Raw genomic sequence first — 25,781 nt, 5'->3', positions numbered from 1 at the left:
ATTGACTGATGTCCCCTCCAGCCACGACAGATGCTGCATCAGTCGATACTGACCAAGATCTTTCTTCGGCACCACCCCTATTGGGGAGAGGATCAGGTTCCAAATAGGGGTCACTTGAAAGGGGCCTGCCATTCGCCCCTCCCGTACCTCCTTGCCAGCACCACCGTCTTATGCATTGTGGCAGATTTCAGATTTTCGGCCTACCTGGCAATTCTCGGACCTTTATATCCCAGCGGGAAATCCTCCCTAAACCCTTGCCGTAGCAGCCCCGCGTCTTCGTCCGTGGTTAAGACGCTAAGAAGGTTTCGATCCGCGCCTGCTTAGCTGGCGTATGAGCCTTTTCCCAAAGGGCCGTGTCCTCCCCTGCCTCCCCTACCCCCTGACTGCTGCCCTGCCTGCATGGACTGCTGACCTTGACCCCCGCCCCCTGTCCCCCAGCTTGCACCACCGGGTGACATTTTGCGCATTTGGATCATTTGTGCCGTAACTTGCAATATTGCCTAGTACAAGCGCCCTTGTTGTAGTCCCAACACGCCCCCACCGCGGCCCAACAGTATTCTCTCCCTGTCCCACCCCTCCACGGGTGGGGCGGGTTACAAAGGGGCGGGCGCAAGTGGTAAACCGCTGGCCGTGTATATTGTTTTGCCAAACTTTGCCCCCCCCCCCCATTGTCTACTGATATAGATCCGAATCAATTTCGCCCCATTTTGCCTCCGGGTCCCAGGCCAAACATGCTCTGAACTCCTCGTCGTAATGCAACCAAGCATAACCCCCGTATGTGACCAGCGCCTGCCCTATCACGTCCATTTACTTGAAAGGCGCGACCGACCTTTCCGGGTACTTGTCGCAGTACACACTGGCAAAGATCAAGAAACCCACCGACCAATTCTCGATGTTCAAGGGGACCCGAGGTCGACTGGCCAACTCCAGTTCTTCCTCTTTAGACCCTTCTTTTGCCGTCAACTCACGATGCAAGAGCTTTAAAATACCCATGTACTCCCCCTTCCATATCTTCTCCTTGGTAGCCAATGACAACTGAGCCCCCAAGAGCTTTGCAATGACCACGTATGGCAGCTTGCGTATCAGAACATTGTGACTCTCCTTACCTTCCTGACCCTCCTTGTGTGTCCGCCCATCCACCCGTGTGCCCGGATCCCCGCTCCCGGCTGGACCCGCTTCTCCCGGCCTGACCCCTACGTTCTTTACATACGTTCCTTTATTCAAATGCCCATCCGCCTTTGTGCCTGGGTCCTAGCTCCCGTCTGAACCTGCTTCTTCCGGCCCCAACCCTGTGTCCTTTACATACGTTCCTTTATTCAAACGCACCCCTCCGTCCTCCCCCCCCCTTGCATCCGTGCCTACCGATACCCTGACCTGTGGGGCTCCGACCGCCCCGCACCCTGCCTTACCTGGCGTCAAGGTCAGCTTCAGCACCGAATCCCGCCGCCTAACCAGTTGAGCAGGAGGGGCTGTCACTCTGTCCGCCTTGGGTCTTAGGTGCACCTGTAAGAGACTATGAAAAACATTACTCCGCCCCCCCTTAATCCAGACCCTTACCCGCCTTTGCTCCAGTATCTCCCGGTCCTCCACGCTCTCCTCATCGTAGTGTAACTGGGACAGGCCGCCCTCCTTGGGCTCCAGCCCTGTTGGCCCCATGCGTTTGTGCCATCGGCTGCCCTGTGCGGGCTCCAGCCTGCTCAGCCCCGCCCGTTCCCTACATGTGCGAAGCAGCTCCCCCAGATCCACACTCTCTCTCCTTTGCCCTGTGCGCCACTCCTTTAAGTCCCGATCCGGACTGACGGACCTCTGCCCCCCATCCCCCGGTGGCCGCATCGACCCGTCGGGGTGGGGCTGGCGAGGACTTACCGCTCCGCCTCCCGTAGGACGCGACCACCATGTCCCTCGTGGGAGCACGTGCGCCCGCATGCCCTCCCTTGCTACCTCCAGCGTCGAGACTTGGCATGGACCCCCATCGCGTGAAGTCCCGGCCCCCTTCTCCTGGGGCATCACCCACCCGATGCCCAACCTACCCCTCCCCCCACCGGCCTTGGGCAACCCCTCCGACTACTGCCCTGTGGCTCCTCCCCCCGGGCTTGGTGACCTAGACTGCACCCCAGAACCCCTGCCATCCCCCCGAAACCTCCACTGTCCCCCCTCTGGCACCTCCCCCTCCCCCGCACTATCAATGAGCACAGGTGAGAAGCCCCGCTCGGTCCCCGGGGCGGGCGCGTCTCCGCTGCACAGCCCCTGCCCTGAGTGTACAACTGCTCCTTTCCGGCCTTGCCCCTTCTTTTTTCTGCCCCCCCCACCACTTGCCTGCGTCTTCTGCGCTTTCCAGGGCTGCTCCGCCTCCCCCGCCTCATTACTCGGCCTCGTCCCCTGCATTGCCTTTGGCTGCGCCGCCCCCGCCTTTAATTCGAGACTCGGCCTCTTGGCCACGCTCCGCTTTCCCATACACAGGCGTTTTATCGGTGCGGCCACGTGTGCTATGCGTCCGCGCCCCCCTGCCTCCACTGGCACGCGCTTCAGCGCCTGCGGCGGATCGCAGCCGAGCACCGCAGCAGCGACACCACTCGCTGCGCGCCGCGGGGGCCTCACCTTTATGTCGGGCTGCAATATGTCAATGCGGCACGCATCCTCAAGTAAGCCGATGGCCTCCATCACGCGAGGGTCATCGAGATGTGCCATTGCGGCCCGCAAGGTCCGTTTAGGTAGGCCAGAATCTCGCCGCTGCCCACACATTCCTGACATCACCACCACGATATCACAACCAAGGAACCTCCGCCAAACACAAAACCGCAAGCAGGAAGCCCCACGAAAGATAGCCACGAAAGAAGCCCCAGAGAGAACCTCCCACACCGGCTGTCATGTCACGACCACCAAAATGGTGTCGCCAGATTTTTAGACCCGTCCCAAGCCCAAAGCCGCTCAAATATAATGGAATGGAAAATACATTTGTATAGCGCAGCTATCACTCCAAGGATCATCTTGGAGCTTGGTGCCAACCTCGGTGGGACATGTTGGCTAACTGATGTCGTTCGGAGGGTCCTGTACACTTTATACTAGGGCTTTACAGGCGGTGTCTGTAAGGGAGAAAAATCAGGTCTTCAGGGCTTTCCTGAAGGGCCTTTCTGTTGAAATTTGCCGAAGCTGTGGTGGCAGTTTGTTCCACGCCCTGGAACCAATGACAGCCAGGGATTTCCCACCTTTATTGGTGAGCCTGAATTTAGGGGTCACTAGTAGGTTTTGATTGGAGGACCTTGAACTACGCGCGGGCAGATAGTGTCTGAAGCCATTCGACAAATACCTGGGCCCCTGTAAGTGAAAGGCTCTAAAAGTGATAACCAGGATTTTGAATAAAATACGCTTATGTATTGGTAACCAATGGAGGGCATTGAGTGCAGCCGAAGCAGATGACTTCCTAGGCCAGCCAAGGACCAGGCGGGCGGTTGCGTGCTGGACCATCTGCAGTCTGTGGAGCACGGATTTATTTGCTCCTGCGTACAGGCTATTGCAGTAGTCCAGTCTAGATGTTATGAGTGCAACCGCTATAGTTTTTCTTGCTGGGAGGGGGAGGAGGTCAAAAAACTTTCTGAGGGTTCTGATGATGTGAAAACAGGTGCCGGCCACGACCACTGCTTGTTGCTTAAATGACAGAGCGTCATCGAACTTAATGCCTAAGTTAGGGGCAGAGGAGATGGTGTTTGGGGGAGCTTCGGCATCTTCAGGCCACCACTGTTTGGGCGAGAACAGATTTTGAGGACCGAAAGGCAAGATTTCGGTTTTCCCCGAATTACATTTGAGGTGGTTGCACTTCATCCACTCGAAAGTAGCAGTGAGGCAGTTTTTGAGGTTTTCTTCAGCTCCAGGCAGCTCTCTGTCCAGCACCAGGATGAGCTGTGTATCATCAGCGTATGATATTGTGCTGATCTGATAGGAGGAAATAAGCTCAATCAGGGGGACCATGTATAGATTGAAAAGTACAGGGCTCAGACTGGAGCCCTGAGGGACCCCTGCGCTGATATATTTTTCCTCAGAGCTGAATTGCCCTAGTACAGTGACTTGACGTCTTTGGCCAAGAACATTTTTGAACCATGTCAGCACTACCTCTCTTATCCCGGAGTTAAATAGACGGTCAATCAGGATAGTGTGCGAGACCGTGTCGAAGGCCGCCGACAGATCAAGTAAGATCAGGACGGCCTTCTTCCCTTGGTCCATGGCTGTTCGCAGGGTCTCTGCCGTGAATAGAAGGGCGGATTCGGTTGAGTGTTTGGCCCTGAAGCCAGATTGGTTGGCATGCAGGATGTTATTTTCTTCCAGAAATTTTGTGAGTTGTTTGTTGACAAATGCTTCAGTCAGTTTAAACAACAGAGGGAGCAGCGAGATGGGACGTAGGTTGGAGAGGATAGTCGGATCAGGCAGGGGTTTCTTTTGGAGGGGCTTGACGGCTGCTAGTTTCCATTCACTAGGGATTTCAGCCGAGGAGAGTGAGGAATTGATAATGCTGTTGATGATGGGGTTCACCTCGTTAACCAAGGCTTGTAGGAACGAAGGGGGGCAGGGGTCGAAAGGAGATCCGGATTTACTCGATAGAATGGCGTGATGAGACTCCTCTAAGGAGATGGGGTCAAATGCGTTAAAGCAGGCCATATTGGTGTTTTCCTTGATTGACTCCCTCCTTTCAGTTTCTGAGGCGGTCAGTATCGGTTTTGGAAAATCCTTGACGATGTCTATGATTTTCTTTTCAAAGTAGTTGGCAATGGAGTTACAGAGGGGCAAGGATGGTGGAATTTCCTGTGAGAGGGCTCTGGGGTTGGTGAAACTATTTACGATCTTAAAGATTTCTTTCTGTCCATTATCAGAAGAGGAAATCTCCTCTATGTAATAGGCTTTTTTTGCCCGCTTAATTGAAGCATGGTACTGTCTCAGGGCTGCTTTATTGATGTTACAATCGTTGGCCTCATAGTTTCTACGCCACCTTCGTTCCAGCGTTCTAACTTCGCCTAATTCCACTTTTAACGCTTGTGAGAACCATGGGGCACTCTTTTTATTTTTCATACCGCGTGAATTGTTTTTTGAGCTCGTTGGATCTGAGGGCTTGCTAAGTGACATGATCCATTCACAGAACAGCTGGTTGTCTGTCGAGGTGTGGCCAGTTAGTGTGGGTTTGCTCTCTATTGCTTTCCCTAAGAGATCTGGCTGGGTAAGTGATTTTTTCCAGTCAGGTTTGAAACTCCTGGTTATTTTCCTAGTGGTTTTCCTTGGAGCATTGTTTCCCAGTGACAGGTCAAATGGGACAAATTTATGATCTGACCAGGTTTGGATGCTAGGGGGTTTGATCGTTAGAGCGTCTGAGTTGGCGCAAATACAGTCTAGTATGTGGCCTGCAGTATGAGTCGGTTCCTGCGTCATCAGTTTAAGGTCGAGGACGCTGATTATGTCCATGAAACAGGCTACCCCTGGTCCTTCCGGGGAGTCTAGATGGAGATTGAGATCTCCAAGCAGCGTAAAGTGAGCAAATCTGAGGGTGAGCTCGCTCAGAACATCACCAATGCTTTCCAGGAAATCTTTGGGTTGGCCCGGGGGACGGTACACCAGGGCACCGGAGAACGTAAAGGAATCGTGGATATTTAAACAGAAGGCCATGGCCTCTGCACCCTTGATATCTGGTAGCTCATACGTGGTACATTTCATGGTGTCACGGTAGATGATGGCCAGCCCTCCTCCCTGTTTCTTCTGCCTATCCAGATGTTGAATTAAGAAGCCTTGCGGGAGGGCTACTGCTATATCCGGGTTGCACCAGGCCTTTAGCCAGGTTTCTGTGATAAGGAGCCAATCTAAATCCCCCTCCATGATCAGGTCATGGATGTGTAGAGTATTCTTGCACAGAGACCTAGCGTTTATGAGCCCCCCTTGCAGGACAGTAGGCCACGATTTTTCATTGGGTGTTAGCTCTGGGGCAAATGTAGCTTTACAGTGCTGACAGCCGACTGGGCCTACCCATGTGTCAGGGTTCAGAACATTGTAACAATGTATAGAGTGGTTATTGAGAGAAAGTATGAATTCCCTGGAAATACCTGGATCTATATTTTGGGGGGTGGTATGCCTGGCCCCTGGTGCCTCCCTGGCGCTGACGGGCGCAGACAGGCAGGACTCTGGCGCGACTCCGGCGCGGACCCGGAGCGACCGCTGCTCTCGTCTGCTTCGCGGAGGCATGCCCTTCCCCTTTTATGCTGTCCACTGGGAATCGTCTGACGCTTTCCCCAACCTAAGATGGCCGCCGCGGTTTAGATCTCCCTCGGGGATGGAGAAATGTCCTCAGCGCCTGAGTCGGCTGGGACGAACCCGGTAAGTGTGAGAATACGAGGGTGGGGAGGTGCTGAGGGCGCGCAGAGAGGTCCAAGCAGAGCGGGGGGATAACAAAGTGTGAAGTGCGAATTTAAAAGGCTTAGTGAGTCAAGCCGATCGTTACACACAGCATTAACATACAAGTATATTTGTGTCAAGCTACAACAATTTTTAAAATAACGCTTAGTAGATCAAGCTGGTCAAGCTAAGTAGGCAAAGCAGTTTTAAAATGCAAGGAACATAAACATTTATATTTAAGTAGCACAGCGACCTCCCGGCTTCCGCCTCAGGAGGGATTCGAACACACAGCCCAAAATAAAACCAACCAGACCAGTTGCAGCCCAAAAACCAGCCCAAACTCGCAACTCTCAAATTATGCAGAAATAGTCATCAGAAACCACTTAAAGGATAAATCTAAATTCTATTCAATATACAGATAGTGGAAGGGGGTTAACTGGGCACCTGTGTTAATGCTACTCCTTTTCATGACCCGTCACCACTGTGGCATTGCAACTTGTAACAAGCACTGCTAAACTCGTCGAACTGAATCCCTGGCAGTTGGTAATCCTCTGGGTGTATCCGTAACAGCTGAAAAGCTGACGATGTCACGCATAGCCATGAGGGCCCCTGTCCCCAACGTCACAACCAAACGTCTCGCTACATCCACTGAGGAGTAAGACACCGACGACAACTCAGCCTCTATGTAATCATTGACTGATGTCCCCTCCAGCCACGACAGATGCTGCATCAGTCGATACTGACCAAGATCTTTCTTCGGCACCACCCCTATTGGGGAGAGGATCAGGTTCCAAATAGGGGTCACTTGAAAGGGGCCTGCCATTCGCCCCTCCCGTACCTCCTTGCCAGCACCACCGTCTTATGCATTGTGGCAGATTTCAGATTTTCGGCCTACCTGGCAATTCTCGGACCTTTATATCCCAGCGGGAAATCCTCCCTAAACCCTTGCCGTAGCAGCCCCGCGTCTTCGTCCGTGGTTAAGACGCTAAGAAGGTTTCGATCCGCGCCTGCTTAGCTGGCGTATGAGCCTTTTCCCAAAGGCCCGTGTCCTCCCCTGCCTCCCCTACCCCCTGACTGCTGCCCTGCCTGCATGGACTGCTGACCTTGACCCCCGCCCCCTGTCCCCCAGCTTGCACCACCGGGTGACATTTTGCGCATTTGGATCATTTGTGCCGTAACTTGCAATATTGCCTAGTACAAGCGCCCTTGTTGTAGTCCCAACACGCCCCCACCGCGGCCCGACAGTATTCTCTCCCTGTCCCACCCCTCCACGGGTGGGGCGGGTTACAAAGGGGCGGGCGCAAGTGGTAAACCGCTGGCCGTGTATATTGTTTTGCCAAACTTTGCCCCCCCCCCCCCCATTGTCTACTGATATAGATCCGAATCAATTTCGCCCCATTTTGCCTCCGGGTCCCAGGCCAAACATGCTCTGAACTCCTCGTCGTAATGCAACCAAGCATAACCCCCGTATGTGACCAGCGCCTGCCCTATCACGTCCATTTACTTGAAAGGCGCGACCGACCTTTCCGGGTACTTGTCGCAGTACACACTGGCAAAGATCAAGAAACCCACCGACCAATTCTCGATGTTCAAGGGGACCCGAGGTCGACTGGCCAACTCCAGTTCTTCCTCTTTAGACCCTTCTTTTGCCGTCAGCTCACGATGCAAGAGCTTTAAAATACCCATGTACTCCCCCTTCCATATCTTCTCCTTGGTAGCCAATGACAACTGAGCCCCCAAGAGCTTTGCAATGCCCACGTATGGCAGCTTGCGTATCAGAACATTGTGACTCTCCTTACCTTCCTGACCCTCCTTGTGTGTCCGCCCATCCACCCGTGTGCCCGGATCCCCGCTCCCGTCTGGACCCGCTTCTCCCGGCCTCACCCCTACGTTCTTTACATACGTTCCTTTATTCAAATGCCCATCCGCCTTTGTGCCTGGGTCCTAGCTCCCGTCTGAACCTGCTTCTTCCGGCCCCAACCCTGTGTCCTTTACATACGTTCCTTTATTCAAACGCACCCCTCCGTCCCCCCCCCCCCTTGCATCCGTGCCTACCGATACCCTGACCTGTGGGGCTCCGACCGCCCCGCACCCTGCCTTACCTGGCGTCAAGGTCAGCTTCAGCACCGAATCCCGCCGCCTAACCAGTTGAGCAGGAGGGGCTGTCACTCTGTCCGCCTTGGGTCTTAGGTGCACCTGTAAGAGACTATGAAAAACATTACTCCGCCCCCCCTTAATCCAGACCCTTACCCGCCTTGGCTCCAGTATCTCCCGGTCCTCCACGCTCTCCTCATCGTAGTGTAACTGGGACAGGCCGCCCTCCTTGGGCTCCAGCCCTGTTGGCCCCATGCGTTTGTGCCATCGGCTGCCCTGTGCGGGCTCCAGCCTGCTCAGCCCCGCCCGTTCCCTACATGTGCGAAGCAGCTCCCCCAGATCCACACTCTCTCTCCTTTGCCCTGTGCGCCACTCCTTTAAGTCCCGATCCGGACTGACGGACCTCTGCCCCCCATCCCCCGGTGGCCGCATCGACCCGTCGGGGTGGGGCTGGCGAGGACTTACCGCTCCGCCTCCCGTAGGACGCGACCACCATGTCCCTCGTGGGAGCACGTGCGCCCGCATGCCCTCCCTTGCTACCTCCAGCGTCGAGACTTGGCATGGACCCCCATCGCGTGAAGTCCCGGCCCCCTTCTCCTGGGGCATCACCCACCCGATGCCCAACCTACCCCTCCCCCCACCGGCCTTGGGCAACCCCTCCGACTACTGCCCTGTGGCTCCTCCCCCCGGGCTTGGTGACCTAGACTGCACCCCAGAACCCCTGCCATCCCCCCGAAACCTCCACTGTCCCCCCTCTGGCACCTCCCCCTCCCCCGCACTATCAATGAGCACAGGTGAGAAGCCCCGCTCGGTCCCCGGGGCGGGCGCGTCTCCGCTGCACAGCCCCTGCCCTGAGTGTACAACTGCTCCTTTCCGGCCTTGCCCCTTCTTTTTTCTGCCCCCCCCACCACTTGCCTGCGTCTTCTGCGCTTTCCAGGGCTGCTCCGCCTCCCCCGCCTCATTACTCGGCCTCGTCCCCTGCATTGCCTTTGGCTGCGCCGCCCCCGCCTTTAATTCGAGACTCGGCCTCTTGGCCACGCTCCGCTTTCCCATACACAGGCGTTTTATCGGTGCGGCCACGTGTGCTATGCGTCCGCGCCCCCCTGCCTCCACTGGCACGCGCTTCAGCGCCTGCGGCGGATCGCAGCCGAGCACCGCAGCAGCGACACCACTCGCTGCGCGCCGCGGGGGCCTCACCTTTATGTCGGGCTGCAATATGTCAATGCGGCACGCATCCTCAAGTAAGCCGATGGCCTCCATCACGCGAGGGTCATCGAGATGTGCCATTGCGGCCCGCAAGGTCCGTTTAGGTGGGCCAGAATCTCGCCGCTGCCCACACATTCCTGACATCACCACCACGATATCACAACCAAGGAACCTCCGCCAAACACAAAACCGCAAGCAGGAAGCCCCACGAAAGATAGCCACGAAAGAAGCCCCAGAGAGAACCTCCCACACCGGCTGTCATGTCACGACCACCAAAATGGTGTCGCCAGATTTTTAGACCCGTCCCAAGCCCAAAGCCGCTCAAATATAATGGAATGGAAAATACATTTGTATAGCGCAGCTATCACTCCAAGGATCATCTTGGAGCTTGGTGCCAACCTCGGTGGGACATGTTGGCTAACTGATGTCGTTCGGAGGGTCCTGTACACTTTATACTAGGGCTTTACAGGCGGTGTCTGTAAGGGAGAAAAATCAGGTCTTCAGGGCTTTCCTGAAGGGCCTTTCTGTTGAAATTTGCCGAAGCTGTGGTGGCAGTTTGTTCCACGCCCTGGAACCAATGACAGCCAGGGATTTCCCACCTTTATTGGTGAGCCTGAATTTAGGGGTCACTAGTAGGTTTTGATTGGAGGACCTTGAGCTACGAGCGGGCAGATAGTGTCTGAAGCCATTCGACAAATACCTGGGCCCCTGTAAGTGAAAGGCTCTAAAAGTGATAACCAGGATTTTGAATAAAATACGCTTATGTATTGGTAACCAATGGAGGGCATTGAGTGCAGCCGAAGCAGATGACTTCCTAGGCCAGCCAAGGACCAGGCGGGCGGTTGCGTGCTGGACCATCTGCAGTCTGTGGAGCACGGATTTATTTGCTCCTGCGTACAGGCTATTGCAGTAGTCCAGTCTAGATGTTATGAGTGCAACCGCTATAGTTTTTCTTGCTGGGAGGGGGAGGAGGTCAAAAAACTTTCTGAGGGTTCTGATGATGTGAAAACAGGTGCCGGCCACGACCACTGCTTGTTGCTTAAATGACAGAGCGTCATCGAACTTAATGCCTAAGTTAGGGGCAGTGGAGATGGTGTTTGGGGGAGCTTCGGCATCTTCAGGCCACCACTGTTTGGGCGAGAACAGATTTTGAGGACCGAAAGGCAAGATTTCGGTTTTCCCCGAATTACATTTGAGGTGGTTGCACTTCATCCACTCGAAAGTAGCAGTGAGGCAGTTTTTGAGGTTTTCTTCAGCTCCAGGCAGCTCTCTGTCCAGCACCAGGATGAGCTGTGTATCATCAGCGTATGATATTGTGCTGATCTGATAGGAGGAAATAAGCTCAATCAGGGGGACCATGTATAGATTGAAAAGTACAGGGCTCAGACTGGAGCCCTGAGGGACCCCTGCGCTGATATATTTTTCCTCAGAGCTGAATTGCCCTAGTACAGTGACTTGACGTCTTTGGCCAAGAACATTTTTGAACCATGTCAGCACTACCTCTCTTATCCCGGAGTTAAATAGACGGTCAATCAGGATAGTGTGCGAGACCGTGTCGAAGGCCGCCGACAGATCAAGTAAGATCAGGACGGCCTTCTTCCCTTGGTCCATGGCTGTTCGCAGGGTCTCTGCCGTGAATAGAAGGGCGGATTCGGTTGAGTGTTTGGCCCTGAAGCCAGATTGGTTGGCATGCAGGATGTTATTTTCTTCCAGAAATTTTGTGAGTTGTTTGTTGACAAATGCTTCAGTCAGTTTAAACAACAGAGGGAGCAGCGAGATGGGACGTAGGTTGGAGAGGATAGTCGGATCAGGCAGGGGTTTCTTTTGGAGGGGCTTGACGGCTGCTAGTTTCCATTCACTAGGGATTTCAGCCGAGGAGAGTGAGGAATTGATAATGCTGTTGATGATGGGGTTCACCTCGTTAACCAAGGCTTGTAGGAACGAAGGGGGGCAGGGGTCGAAAGGAGATCCGGATTTACTCGATAGAATGGCGTGATGAGACTCCTCTAAGGAGATGGGGTCAAATGCGTTAAAGCAGGCCATATTGGTGTTTTCCTTGATTGACTCCCTCCTTTCAGTTTCTGAGGCGGTCAGTATCGGTTTTGGAAAATCCTTGACGATGTCTATGATTTTCTTTTCAAAGTAGTTGGCAATGGAGTTACAGAGGGGCAAGGATGGTGGAATTTCCTGTGAGAGGGCTCTGGGGTTGGTGAAACTATTTACGATCTTAAAGATTTCTTTCTGTCCATTATCAGAAGAGGAAATCTCCTCTATGTAATAGGCTTTTTTTGCCCGCTTAATTGAAGCATGGTACTGTCTCAGGGCTGCTTTATTGATGTTACAATCGTTGGCCTCATAGTTTCTACGCCACCTTCGTTCCAGCGTTCTAACTTCGCCTAATTCCACTTTTAACGCTTGTGAGAACCATGGGGCACTCTTTTTATTTTTCATACCGCGTGAATTGTTTTTTGAGCTCGTTGGATCTGAGGGCTTGCTAAGTGACATGATCCATTCACAGAACAGCTGGTTGTCTGTCGAGGTGTGGCCAGTTAGTGTGGGTTTGCTCTCTATTGCTTTCCCTAAGAGATCTGGCTGGGTAAGTGATTTTTTCCAGTCAGGTTTGAAACTCCTGGTTATTTTCCTAGTGGTTTTCCTTGGAGCATTGTTTCCCAGTGACAGGTCAAATGGGACAAATTTATGATCTGACCAGGTTTGGATGCTAGGGGGTTTGATCGTTAGAGCGTCTGAGTTGGAGCAAATACAGTCTAGTATGTGGCCTGCAGTATGAGTCGGTTCCTGCGTCATCAGTTTAAGGCAGAGGACGCTGATTATGTCCATGAAACAGGCTACCCCTGGTCCTTCCGGGGAGTCTAGATGGAGATTGAGATCTCCAAGCAGCATAAAGTGAGCAAATCTGAGCGTGAGCTCACTCAAACATCACCAATGCTTTCCAGGAAATCTTTGGGTTGGCCCGGGGGTCGGTACACCAGGGCACCGGAGAACGTAAAGGAATCGTGGATATTTAAACAGAAGGCCATGGCCTCTGCACCCTTGATATCTGGTAGCTCCTACGTGGTACATTTCATGGTGTCACGGTAGATGATGGCCAGCCCTCCTCCCCGTTTCTTCTGCCTATCCAGATGTTGAATTAAGAAGCCTTGCGGGAGGGCTACTGCTATAACCGGGTTGCACCAGGCCTTTAGCCAGGTTTCTGTGATAAGGAGCCAATCTAAATCCCCCTCCATGATCAGGTCATGGATGTGTAGAGTATTCTTGCACAGAGACCTAGCGTTTATGAGCCCCCCTTGCAGGACAGTAGCCCACGATTTTTCATTGGGTGTTAGCTCTGGGGCAAATGTAGCTTTACAGTACTGACAGCCGACTGGGCCTACCCATGTGTCAGGGTTCAGAACATTGTAACAATGTATAGAGTGGTTATTGAGAGAAAGTATGAATTCCCTGGAAATACCTGGATCTATATTTTGGGGGGTGGTATGCCTGGCCCCTGGTGCCTCCCTGGCGCTGACGGGCGCAGACGGGCAGGACTCTGGCGCGACTCCGGCGCGGACCCGGCGCGACCGCTGCTCTCGTCCGCTTCGCGGAGGCATGCCCTTCCCCTTTTATGCTGTCCACTGGGAAGCGTCTGACGCTTTCCCCAACCTAAGATGGCCGCCACGGTTTAGATCTCCCTCGGGGATGGAGAAATGTCCTCAGCGCCTGAGTCGGCTGGGACGGACCCGGTAAGTGTGAGAATACGAGGGTTGGGGAGGTGCTGAGACCGCGCTGAGAGGTCCAAGCAGAGCGGGGGGATAACAAAGTGTGAAGTGCAAATTTAAAAGGCTTAGTGAGTCAAGCTGATCGTTACACACAGCATTAACATACAAGTATATTTGTGTCAAGCTGATCGCTACAATAATTTTTAAAATAACGCTTAGTAGATCAAGCTGGTCAAGCTAAGTAGGCAAAGCAGTTTTAAAATGCAAGGAACATAAACATTTATATTTAAGTAGCACAGCGACCTCCCGGCTTCCGCCTCAGGAGGGATTCGAACACACAGCCCAAAATAAAACCAACCAGACCAGTTGCAGCCCAAAAACCAGCCCAAACTCGCAACTCTCAAATTATGCAGAAATAGTCATCAGAAACCACTTAAAGGATAAATCTAAATTCTATTCAATATACAGATAGTGGAAGGGGGTTAACTGGGCACCTGTGTTAATGCTACTCATTTTCATGACCCGTCACCACTGTGACATTGCAACTTGTAACAGGCACTGCTAAACTCGTCGAACTGAATCACCAGCAGTTGGTAATCCTCTGGGTGTATCCGTAACAGCCGAAAAGCTGACAATGTCACACATAGCCATGAGGGCCCCTGTCCCCAACGTCGCAACCAAACGTCTCGCCACATCCACTGAGGAGTAAGACACCGACGACAACTCAGCCTCTATGTAATCATTGACTGATGTCCCCTCCGGCCACGGCAGATGCTGCATCAGTCGATACTGACCAAGATCTTTCTTCGGCACCACCCCTATTGGGGAGATGATCAGGTTCCAAATAGGGGTCACTTGAAAGGGGCCAGCCATTCGCCCCTCCCGTACCTCCTTGCCCGCACCACCGTCTTATGCATTGTGGCAGATTTCAGATTTTCGGCCTGCCTGGCAATTCTCGGACCTTCATACCCCAGCGGGAAATCCTCCCTAAACCCTTGCCGTAGCAGCCCCGCGTCTTCGTCCGTGGTTAAGACGCTAAGAAGGTTTCGATCCGCGCCTGCTTAGCTGGCGTATGAGCGTTTTCCCAAAGGCCCGTTTCCTCCCCTGCCTCCCCTACCCGCTGACTGCTGCCCTGCCTGCATGGACTGCTGACCTTGACCCCCGCCCACTGTCCCCCAGCTTGCACCACCGGGTGACATTTTGCGCATTTGGATCATTCGTGCAGTAACTTGCAATATTGCCTAGTACAAGCGCCCTTGTTGTAGTCCCAACACGCCCCCACCGCGGCCCGACAGTATTCTCTTCCTGTCCCACCCCACCACGGGTGGGGCGGGTTACAAAGGGGCGGGGCGCAAGTGGTAAACCGCTGGCCGTGTATATTGTTTTGCCAAACTTTGCCCCCCCCCCCCATTGTCTACTGATATAGATCCGAATCAATTTCTCCCAATTTGCCTCCGGGTCCCAGGCCAAACATGCTCTGAACTCCTCGTCGTAATGCAACCAAGCATAACCCCCGTATGTGATCAGCGCCTGCCCTATCACGTCCATTTACTTGGAAGGCACGACCGACCTTTCCGGGTACTTGTCGCAGTACACACTGGCAAAGATCAAGAAACCCACCGACCAATTCTCGATGTTCAAGGGGACCCGAGGTCGACTGGCCAACTCCAGTTCTTCCTCTTTAGACCCTTCTTTTGCTGTCAGCTCACGATGCAAGAGCTTTAAAATACCCATGTACTCCCCCTTCCATATCTTCTCCTTGGTAGCCAATGACAACTGAGCCCCCAAGGGCTTTACAATGCCCACGTATGGCAGCTTGCGTATCAGAACATTGTGACTCTCCTTACCTTCCTGACCCTCCTTGTGTGTCCGCCCATCCGCCCGTGTGCCCGGGTCCCCGCTCCCGTCTGGACCCGCTTCTCCCGGCCTCACCCCTGCGTCCTTTACATACGTTCCTTTATTCAAATGCCCATCCGCCTTTGTGCCTGGGTCCTCGCTCCCGTCTGAACCTGCTTCTTCCGGCCCCAACCCTGAGTCCTTTACATATGTTCCTTTATTCAAACGCACCCCTCCGTCCTCCCCCCCTAGCATCCGTGCCTACCGATACCCTGACCTGTGGGGCTCCGACCGCTCCGTGCCTTACCTGGCGTCAAGGTCAGCTTCAGCACCGAATCCCGCCGCCTAACCAGTTGAGCAGGAGGGGCTGTCACTCTGTCCGCCTTGGGTCTTTGCTGCACCTGTAAGAGACTATGAAAAACATTACTCCGCCCCCCCCTAATCCAGACCCTCCCCCGCCTTTGCTCCAGTATCTCCCCGTCCTCCACGCTCTCCTCATCGTAGTGTAACTGGGACAGGCCGCCCTCCTTGTGCTCCAGCCCTGTTGGCCCCATGCGTTTGTGCCATCGGCTGCCCTGTGCGGGCTCCAGCCTGCTCAGCCTCGCCCGTTCCCTACATGTGCGAAGCAGCTCCCCCAGACCCACACTCTCTCTCCTTTGCCCTGTGCGCCACTCCTTTGGGTCCCGATCCGGACTGACGGACCTCTGCCCCCCATCCCCCGGTAGCCGCATCGACCCGTCGGGGTGGGGCTGGCGAGGACTTACTGCTCCGCCTCCCGTAGGACGCGACCACCATGTCCCTCGTGGGAGCACGTCCGCCCGCATGCTCTCCCTTGCTACCTCCAGCGTCCAGACTTGGCATGGACCCCCATCGCGTAAAGTCCCAGCCCCCTTCTCCCGGGGCATCACCCACCCGACGCCCAACCTACCCCTCCCCCCACCGGCCTTGGGCAACCCCTCCGACTACTGCCCTGTGGCTCCTCCCCCCGGGCTTGGTGACCTAGACTGCACCCCAGAACCCCTGCCATCCCCCCGAAACCTCCACCGTCCCCCCTCTGGCACCTCCCCCTCCCCCGCACTATCAATGAGCACAGGTGAGAAGCCCCGCTCGGTCCCCGGGGCGGGCGCGTCTCCGCTGCCCAGCCCCTGCCCTGAGTGTACAACTGCTCCTTTCCGGCCTTGCCCCTTCTTTTTTCTGCCCCCCCCCACTTGCCTGCGTCTTCTGCGCTTTCCAGGGCTGCTCCGCCTCCCCCACCTCATTACTCGGCCTCGTCCCCTGCATTGCCTTTGGCTGCGCCGCCCCCGCCTTAAATTCGAGACTCGGCCTCTTGGCCACGCTCCGCTTTCCCGTACACAGGCGTTTTATCGGTGCGGCCACGTGTGCTATGCGTCCGCGCCCGCTGCCTCCACTGGCACGCGCTTCAGGGCTCGCGGCGGATCACAGCAGAGCACCGCAGCAGCAACACCACTCGTTGCGCGCCGCGGGGGCCTCACCTTTATGTCGGGCTGCAATATGTCAATGCAAAAACAACAAGTGATGGACTGAATGTGGATCAATGTCACACACTCCCCCAGTCAAAAGATCTGGGCCCAAATCCATCGTTTTTTTGCACTCCACACCACCCTGGGTTAGACAATGGCGATATGCAAATCAGCTCTGACCCTGTTGCCCCATGGGAACAGTCCAGTCCGAACTACAAAAGCCATGTCCTTCCCAGAACGGAATCAAGCATCCGAGGACCGGACCGGTTTCGAGGTAACACCTCTCTTCAGCCCGGCTAGCTTGACTCCAAGTGGTGTGGAGTGCCTGGGACCCACGTCTGGGCATCCCCAGCGCACTTAGGGCGGCAATTGCAAAAACAACAAGTGATGGACTGAATGTGGATCAATGTCACACACTCCCCCAGTCAAAAGATCTGGGCCCAAATCCATCGTTTTTTTGCACTCCACACCACCCTGGGTTAGACAATGGCGATATGCAAATCAGCTCTGACCCTGTTGCCCCATGGGAACAGTCCAGTCCGAACTACAGAAGCCATGTCCTTCCCAGAACGGAATCAAGCATCCGAGGACCGGACCGGTTTCGAGGTAACACCTCTCTTCAGCCCGGCTAGCTTGACTCCAAGTGGTGTGGAGTGCCTGGGACCCACGTCTGGGCATCCCCAGCGCACTTAGGGCGGCAATTGCAAAAACAACAAGTGATGGACTGAATGTGGATCAATGTCACACACTCCCCCAGTCAAAAGATCTGGGCCCAAATTCATCGTTTTTTTGCACTCCACACCACCCTGGGTTAGACAATGGCGATATGCAAATCAGCTCTGACCCTGTTGCCCCATGGGAACAGTCCAGTCCGAACTACAAAAGCCATGTCCTTCCCAGAACGGAATCAAGCATCCGAGGACCGGACCGGTTTCGAGGTAACACCTCTCTTCAGCCCGGCTAGCTTGACTCCAAGTGGTGTGGAGTGCCTGGGACCCACGTCTGGGCATCCCCAGCGCACTTAGGGCGGCAATTGCAAAAACAACAAGTGATGGACTGAATGTGGATCAATGTCACACACTCCCCCAGTCAAAAGATCTGGGCCCAAATCCATCGTTTTTTTGCACTCCACACCACCCTGGGTTAGACAATGGCGATATGCAAATCAGCTCTGACCCTGTTGCCCCATGGGAACAGTCCAGTCCGAACTACAAAAGCCATGTCCTTCCCAGAACGGAATCAAGCATCCGAGGACCGGACCGGTTTCGAGGTAACACCTCTCTTCAGCCCGGCTAGCTTGACTCCAAGTGGTGTGGAGTGCCTGGGACCCACGTCTGGGCATCCCCAGCGCACTTAGGGCGGCAATTGCAAAAACAACAAGTGATGGACTGAATGTGGATCAATGTCACACACTCCCCCAGTCAAAAGATCTGGGCCCAAATCCATCGTTTTTTTGCACTCCACACCACCCTGGGTTAGACAATGGCGATATGCAAATCAGCTCTGACCCTGTTGCCCCATGGGAACAGTCCAGTCCGAACTACAAAAGCCATGTCCTTCCCAGAACGGAATCAAGCATCCGAGGACCGGACCGGTTTCGAGGTAACACCTCTCTTCAGCCCGGCTAGCTTGACTCCAAGTGGTGTGGAGTGCCTGGGACCCACGTCTGGGCATCCCCAGCGCACTTAGGGCGGCAATTGCAAAAACAACAAGTGATGGACTGAATGTGGATCAATGTCACACACTCCCCCAGTCAAAAGATCTGGGCCCAAATCCATCGTTTTTTTGCACTCCACACCACCCTGGGTTAGACAATGGCGATATGCAAATCAGCTCTGACCCTGTTGCCCCATGGTAACAGTCCAGTCCGAACTACAAAAGCCATGTCCTTCCCAGAACGGAATCAAGCATCCGAGGACCGGACCGGTTTCGAGGTAACACCTCTCTTCAGCCCGGCTAGCTTGACTCCAAGTGGTGTGGAGTGCCTGGGACCCACGTCTGGGCATCCCCAGCGCACTTAGGGCGGCAATTGCAAAAACAACAAGTGATGGACTGAATGTGGATCAATGTCACACACTCCCCCAGTCAAAAGATCTGGGCCCAAATCCATAGTTTTTTTGCACTCCACACCACCCTGGGTTAGACAATGGCGATATGCAAATCAGCTCTGACCCTGTTGCCCCATGGGAACAGTCCAGTCCGAACGTGTGACATTGATCCACATTCAGTCCATCACTTGTTGTTTTTTGCAATTGCCGCCCTAAGTGCGCTGGGGATGCCCAGACGTGGGTCCCAGGCACTCCACACCACTTGGAGTCAAGCTAGCCGGGCTGAAGAGAGGTGTTACCTCGAAACCGGTCCGGTCCTCGGATGCTTGATTCCGGTCTGGGAAAGATATGGTTGTTGTAGTTCGGACTGGACTGTTCCCATGGGGCAACAGGGTCAGAGCTGATTTGCATAAAGCCATTATCTGACCCAGGGTGGTGTGGAGTGCAAAAAAACGATGGATTTGGGCCCAGATCTTTTGACTGGGAGAGTGTGTGACATTGATCCACATTCAGTCCATCACTTGTTGTTTTTTGCAATTGCCGCCCTAAGTGCGCTGGGGATGCCCAGACGTGGGTCCCAGGCACTCCACACCACTTGGAGTCAAGCTAGCCGGGCTGAAGAGAGGTGTTACCTCGAAACCGGTCCGGTCCTCGGATGCTTGATTCCGGTCTGGGAAAGATATGGCTGTTGTAGTTCGGACTGGACTGTTCCCATGGGGCAACAGGGTCAGAGCTGATTTGCATAAAGCCATTATCTGACCCAGGGTGGTGTGGAGTGCAAAAAAACGATGGATTTGGGCCCAGATCTTTTGACTGGGGGAGTGTGTGACATTGATCCACATTCAGTCCATCACTTGTTGTTTTTTGCAATATGTCAATGCGGCACGCATCCTCAAGTAAGCCGATGGCCTCCATCACGCGAGGGTCATCGAGATGTGCCATTGCGGCCCGCAAGGTCCGTTTAGGTAGGCCAGAATCTCGCCGCTGCCCACACATTCCTGACGTCACCACCACGATGTCACAACCAAGGAACCTCTGCCAAACACAAAACCGCCAGCAGGAAGAACGCCCCACGAAAGATAGCCAAGAAAGAAGCCCCAGAGAGAACCTCCCACACCGGCTGTCATGTCACGACCACCAAAATGGTGTTGCCAGATTTTTAGACCTGTCCGAAGACCAAAGCCGCTCAAATATAAGCCCAAAATGAAACCAACCAGACCAGTTGCAGCCCAAAAACCAGCCCAAACTCGCAACTCTCAAATTATGCAGAAATAGTAATCAGAAACCACTTAAAGGGTAAATCTAAATTATATTCGATATACAGATAGTGGAAAGGGGTTAACTGGGCACCTGTGTTAAGGCTACTCATTTTCATGACCCGTCACCACTGTGACATTGCAACTTGTAACAGGCACTGCTAAAGCTACGGTAGTAGAAAACACAGACATTAAGAAAACCAGAAATAGTATTAGGTGCTAATTACTGCTCCCTCTAATTTATATTTTAAGCAACTCCCAAAGGTAATGATAGTAGTGCCCGTTTACCCCATAGCCCTCAAGCCCCCTCCCTCCTTCCCGAATGGAGTCTGACAACCTCCACTTCTATTTCAGCCACAACATATTTGTCACCATTTGGAAACAAATAAGAGGGAGATTCAGAGACAAACCCATGTTAAAATAATTACTTCTTTAGCTTCTTTTTTGTTTGGGGGGGTACTTTAAGAGGTAATTACGTAAAATAATACACCTTTTAGCTTCCAAAATGTCAGTCTTCTGCCTAAATTGAATATTAGTACCACCTATGGGAGAGGATGTGGCGGCAGCAGCAGTGTGCACTTCCCTCATACAGAACAGGTAACACACAGACAATAGCCCAGCAACCTTCACTTATTTATTTGAGATTATTATATAGAAATAGCTATATCCAAAGTTATCAGAACACTTTACAACAACAAATGTTCACATGAAAGATAACACGTCTATACAGAACATCAGATTCAGAGTGCTTTACTTATCATATAGCACTCATTCCTACTCTTACTATAAATGAACTTACTTCAATTTGTGCTTGCTTCTACATGCTGCGGCCAGGCCCCACGAGTCGACGGCCACAGCAGCACAGGGCTGCACCACCAGGAAGGGTCTGACAGTCTGACACCCGAGAGAAAAGTGACACAGTGCATAGCTGCCAAGGTTTCAGATTGCTTATGTGTGACATTTTCATAATTTCAGTGTAATTATGAGTGACATTCAACGACTATGAGTGACACTTTCTCGCGAGCAAAAAACAAGCAACGAAGAGGAGGCAAACATATATAACAAATTACAGCCATTTCTGCAACGAGAAACTCTACGAAGATCTTAAAACTATTGCAAAGCACCAGAAATGGAAGGGCACTATTCAACATGAAAACAGACTGCATAGTTGCCACGTTTTAAGAGTGCTTATGTGTGACATTTTCAAGGTTTCAGAGTACTTATGAATGACATTCAACTGTTAAATGTATGACACTAAGAGTGACACTTTTTTGGGAGCAAAATCAAGAAATTAAGTTCATGTAAACAGATAAACATAAGAAATGACACTCATTTAAGCAAGGATAAGCTATGAAAAGTAAATGAAACTGATGCACATCACCTGACCCTACTGACAAACAATTGTATACCCACAATCTAATCCTACATTATTTTTCACTTGTGATCACCACTGCTCCTTTCAGAACCACCGAGAAATTGCACTGACAGTGTAAAATTGCCAGACCATGGCTGGGTCACAAAGGACAAATGCTAGCAGCAGTAGAACTTACGTTTACACAGTGCCCTATCTGTGTCTTTTAAAAACAGCCTCACCGTGATAGGAAACATGTCGCCTGCCCACTCCAAAGCTTCTCATCAGCCTACTCCCCAGAGCCTATTTGTGCGGTGGCATAAGAAACCCTGTCCCTGATTCTGTACAGGCTCACGGTCAGTTGTCTGGGACCATGACCTTAACTTGATTTCCATACTGCCCAGCATAGGCTGCTAAATTACAATATGTCACCTTCTGTGTATTTTTTTTTTTACTTTTGTAAAATGCTTCACACTCCAATTTGAGTAGAAAGTGATGTGCCTTACTTATACACACAACTATCAACTTTCAAAAGGTTTGATATTAAAAAACTAAGTGTTGCCACCACAAGCTACTGATCGCTTCAAACCCGACGCCCTCCGAGAGGGGAGCACGGTCTGGGGAAGAGATGGGTGGGGGGGGTGTCCTCCCCGCGGTGTAACAAACCCTGGAAGTCCCTGACCACACCTAAACTGTTCCAATATTCCCTGAAAGTCCCTCTCCCCACCTAACCTCAACTTGACGTGTACTCACAGTGGCTGGAGAACAGGACAGCTGGTTGGTCTCTTCGTTCTGCACAGATGAGCTCCGGGTAAACTGCGAGGATGCTGGCAGCGCAGGAGTGCAGATAAAAGTTAAGTTAAGTAAGCTTGATGGAGGCCGCGTAGAGGGTGGGTAGGGTCGTGCGCACAGCACAGGCAAACCCTGATTGCACTGATGTTAGCGCGCGCTGCGTGATCATTTGCCAACGGACCTCTGCGCCACTGTGATAGGCGGACGCCACGGACTCATCGAGGCCGGCGCCACCCCAAGCGAGTAAATTGCGCACACACACATAAAACTAGCCCAAAATGTAGCCCCCCGCCAGGGTTGGGTTTTTCCCGCACAACTGGGAAAAATGTCGCCCAATTGTGCGGGAAATAGCTCATTCTGGCAACATTGCTCGTGACACGAAATGGACGGTTATAAACCCTTATAGCCCAAAAACCAGCCCAGCCCAAAAGCAGCCCAAACAAGCTCCTGGATCCGGCAGCCCTCCTCCCCCCCAGCCCCCTGCCCAAAACCCCCGGGGGGGGGGGCAGGCCTCCCGCTGGTCGGCCGCCCCCCCAAATCCCTGTTGTGTTTTGGCGCTTTTGAGTCACAAAGAGCCAGGAGCTTTGGCTCTGTTTGTTTTACTTTCAGGCCAAAATGAAAACAGTAAAACTTGAGTTAACTCAGCATCTGTACCGCGTGTCCACTGCAAGGGGCGTCATCAACCCCCACTTTAGCAGCTAGCACAATGGGTGGGAGCCACTGGGCAGTTCTGATTCACAAAAAACATTTACCTTTTTGCTCATATCTCCTTAGAAGGATTATCAGAGGCTGCTGTCTCTGAAAAGAAGCCCATAAATACTGCGATAAGACAACAGTCAGATGGAGCTGTAATGCCAGACAAATGGAGAGCATGGAAGGAAGGAAGAGAGGTCGGGAGGAGACAAGGATGGATGGGGAAATGGATTGTTGCAGAGATAGATGGAGGCGATGAGGGATGGTCCGGATGGAGAGAAAGAAGAATGGATGATAGGGGGAGGAAATGAATATGAGACGGGTGGATGGATACTAAGAATGAACGGAAGAAAGAAGCATGAACAAAGCGCTTTATAGGTGAAAAGACTCTAAAAAAGAAAGGATAGATGGGGAGCAGGAAGGGCACAAGCATGAATGTAGGGATGGATAAAGGAAGACAAAAAAGAAGGATGGATAAATGAAGAACGGAAGGAGGGATGGATAAAAGAAAGATGACTAGAATGAAAGCAGTCCTGCCAAGCACCCCGCATCAGGCATAAATCTAACGCATTTCAGTGTGGTGCTCCGCATCACCGCACTGAAATGCATTGTCATGCATAATGCAGAGTGGCAGTCTCAGGTGTACATTTACTGTTGGCTGCAAACGTGAGTGTGGAAGCTGGCTGCAGGCACTGCCTGTGGTCTCTGCCTGCGCCGATGCGCTGCTTCCTTTGTCTTGAGGCAGTGATCCCAGCTCTATGGCCTGCCAGTCCAAGGCTCTCTCAGTGCTACAATGTATCACCCGTGGCCGCGGTGCGCGCGGCTGAGTCAGCCTTCGTGACCTCACATCCGTTGCCCAAAATGTGTGATGTCACGTCCTGCGCACAGCCAGAACGAAGGGACTTTCATTTTATGAGCAAGGACAGACGACTGTCTGGTAAAGGGCAGGTCAGCTTCGCTGTGGTTTACGGGCGGCCCTGGTAATCGTGGTGCTCCGCCCCTGCTGCTAACTGAAATGTGCAGGCATGTTGAAGCAACAAGTTAAACGTTGCTTTGGCTTTTTTAATCAGACAACCCTGAGATGACAACGGCAGGTGGCGGCACTCCGGTGAGTTACCGGCAACAGCAGTGAGTGACTAGCATACCATTGTGTGGGCCTGATCTGCCACCCCTTGCTTCCCGGGCCTCTGTTCTCCAGCCTTCACATCGGCCACCGCATCGGAGAGGTAGTCTTTAACTCATACCTGTTCACTGACTTCTCCGGGAGCTTTTTCCTCTTTGCCCGGACCCCCACTGTGCCATCCGTGTGGTGACTGTGAAGAACCGGGATAACCCACTGGTTCTCGGCGGCGGGGGAACCGCCCAAATCTCCCATACTTAGTAAAAGGAGACACAGGAGCCTTCGTCTGCAGGAGGTACACAGATTTATTTCAATAGCCCGGGCTATGGAACAGAGTCCCAAGCTAGTCAGAGACAAAACCCAGGAGGCTGCTACTTCACTCTGTAGCTTACAAGCCTTTTATACATTTTTCATCCCAGTCTTTTGGCTGTCAGACCATTGTTTAATCAGGGCAGTGTTTAGTTGATAACCAGATCCAGACGATGTTTGTAGTTAGTGACCTGGTCAAGGCTTGGTACACAGATCATTGTTCACTCGGCTTTGATCAAGGCTCAGTTTTACAGGTCTTTGTTCGATTGCCTTGATCAAAGCCTTGTCCTTCAAGTCATTGTTTAATCACCCTGCTCAGGGCCCAACAGTCAGACCATTGTCTAGATAACCTGATCACTGTGTCAAGGATGTTTACCAGGCTGGGAGCAGGAGATGGAAAACAAGCTTGTTTACACAGGGCGTGGGTGTCTCATGGCTTTCTGTTGAACTGCAAAGAACAGGGGGTTGGGTGTGCGACAGTTCCTGGGCAGAAATGCAAGCTTCAAGATGGTTTTTGTCGTGTCAGTTTAGATTTTCCTCAGGCATCAGCAGAAATGACTAGGTGGGTCATGTGGAAGTTTTGACACGAGATGGCAATGAAAAAACAATGGAGTCCCGGTACAGATGATGCTAATGAGAAAAACACTTTCCCTCAGACCCTCCTTTTGCCATTGAGTGGCAAATACTTTTAAGAAATGCCAATGTTCATAAGACCATCTGTTTCTTGTTGGAGCATCATCATCATCATATTGGTATTGTGAATGTTGGAGGGTGGAGGCTTGATGGTCTGGACACACATTGTACAGAGCACTGGCAGGCACTGAAAGCACAAACCGCAGGAGACCAGGACAGCTACTCCCAAGGCAAGGAAGATGAGGACCCTCCAACCCCACTGGGAAAGGAGGCCCCAGATCCAGCCGGTGAGGGACCAGATGCCTTCATCCAAATGAATTTCGGAAGAAAGGCGATGCAGACGTCAGATGGCATCGTACACTGTAGGTGCGTTGTCTGGGATGTACACGCAGCAGTTGGAGCCGATCAATTTACATACACCACCACGATCAGCAAGGATGACGTCGAGGACCATGCGGTTTTGGAGCATTATAAGGCGGTTCGCCTGTAGCTCTGCAGTGATATTGGAGAGGGCACCAGCTGTTACTGTGATGGTGGCCTCAAGGACCCTGGTCAGTCCTCGTACAGCCCGACTGTTTGCCATGGGGCCCCAGAATGGAAGGAAACCTTTAAAGAAGTCCCCGGCTTCCTGGCCCGCTGTATCCTCGGCTGATATGACGCCCCTACGTGAGCGGCGCAGGACGCCCTTCATTGACTGATGGTAACCTCCATGGGTAGAGTATGTTGGTGGAAGGAGGAAGGCCAGATAGCAGGTACCAGACCAGTTACGGGGGAGCCAAGTGTAGGCGGCAGTGCCACAGATGAAATAGGTGTTGGGGGATGCCACCAGCTTCGGAGGAGATGTAGAGTTCAAAGCTTTTGTGATATCACACGTACTGGT

The sequence above is a fragment of the Lissotriton helveticus genome, chromosome 6 (genome assembly GCF_964261635.1).
Source record: "Lissotriton helveticus chromosome 6, aLisHel1.1, whole genome shotgun sequence".
Lineage (NCBI taxonomy): Eukaryota > Metazoa > Chordata > Amphibia > Caudata > Salamandridae > Lissotriton > Lissotriton helveticus.
Note: the sequence above shows the minus strand (reverse complement) of the source record.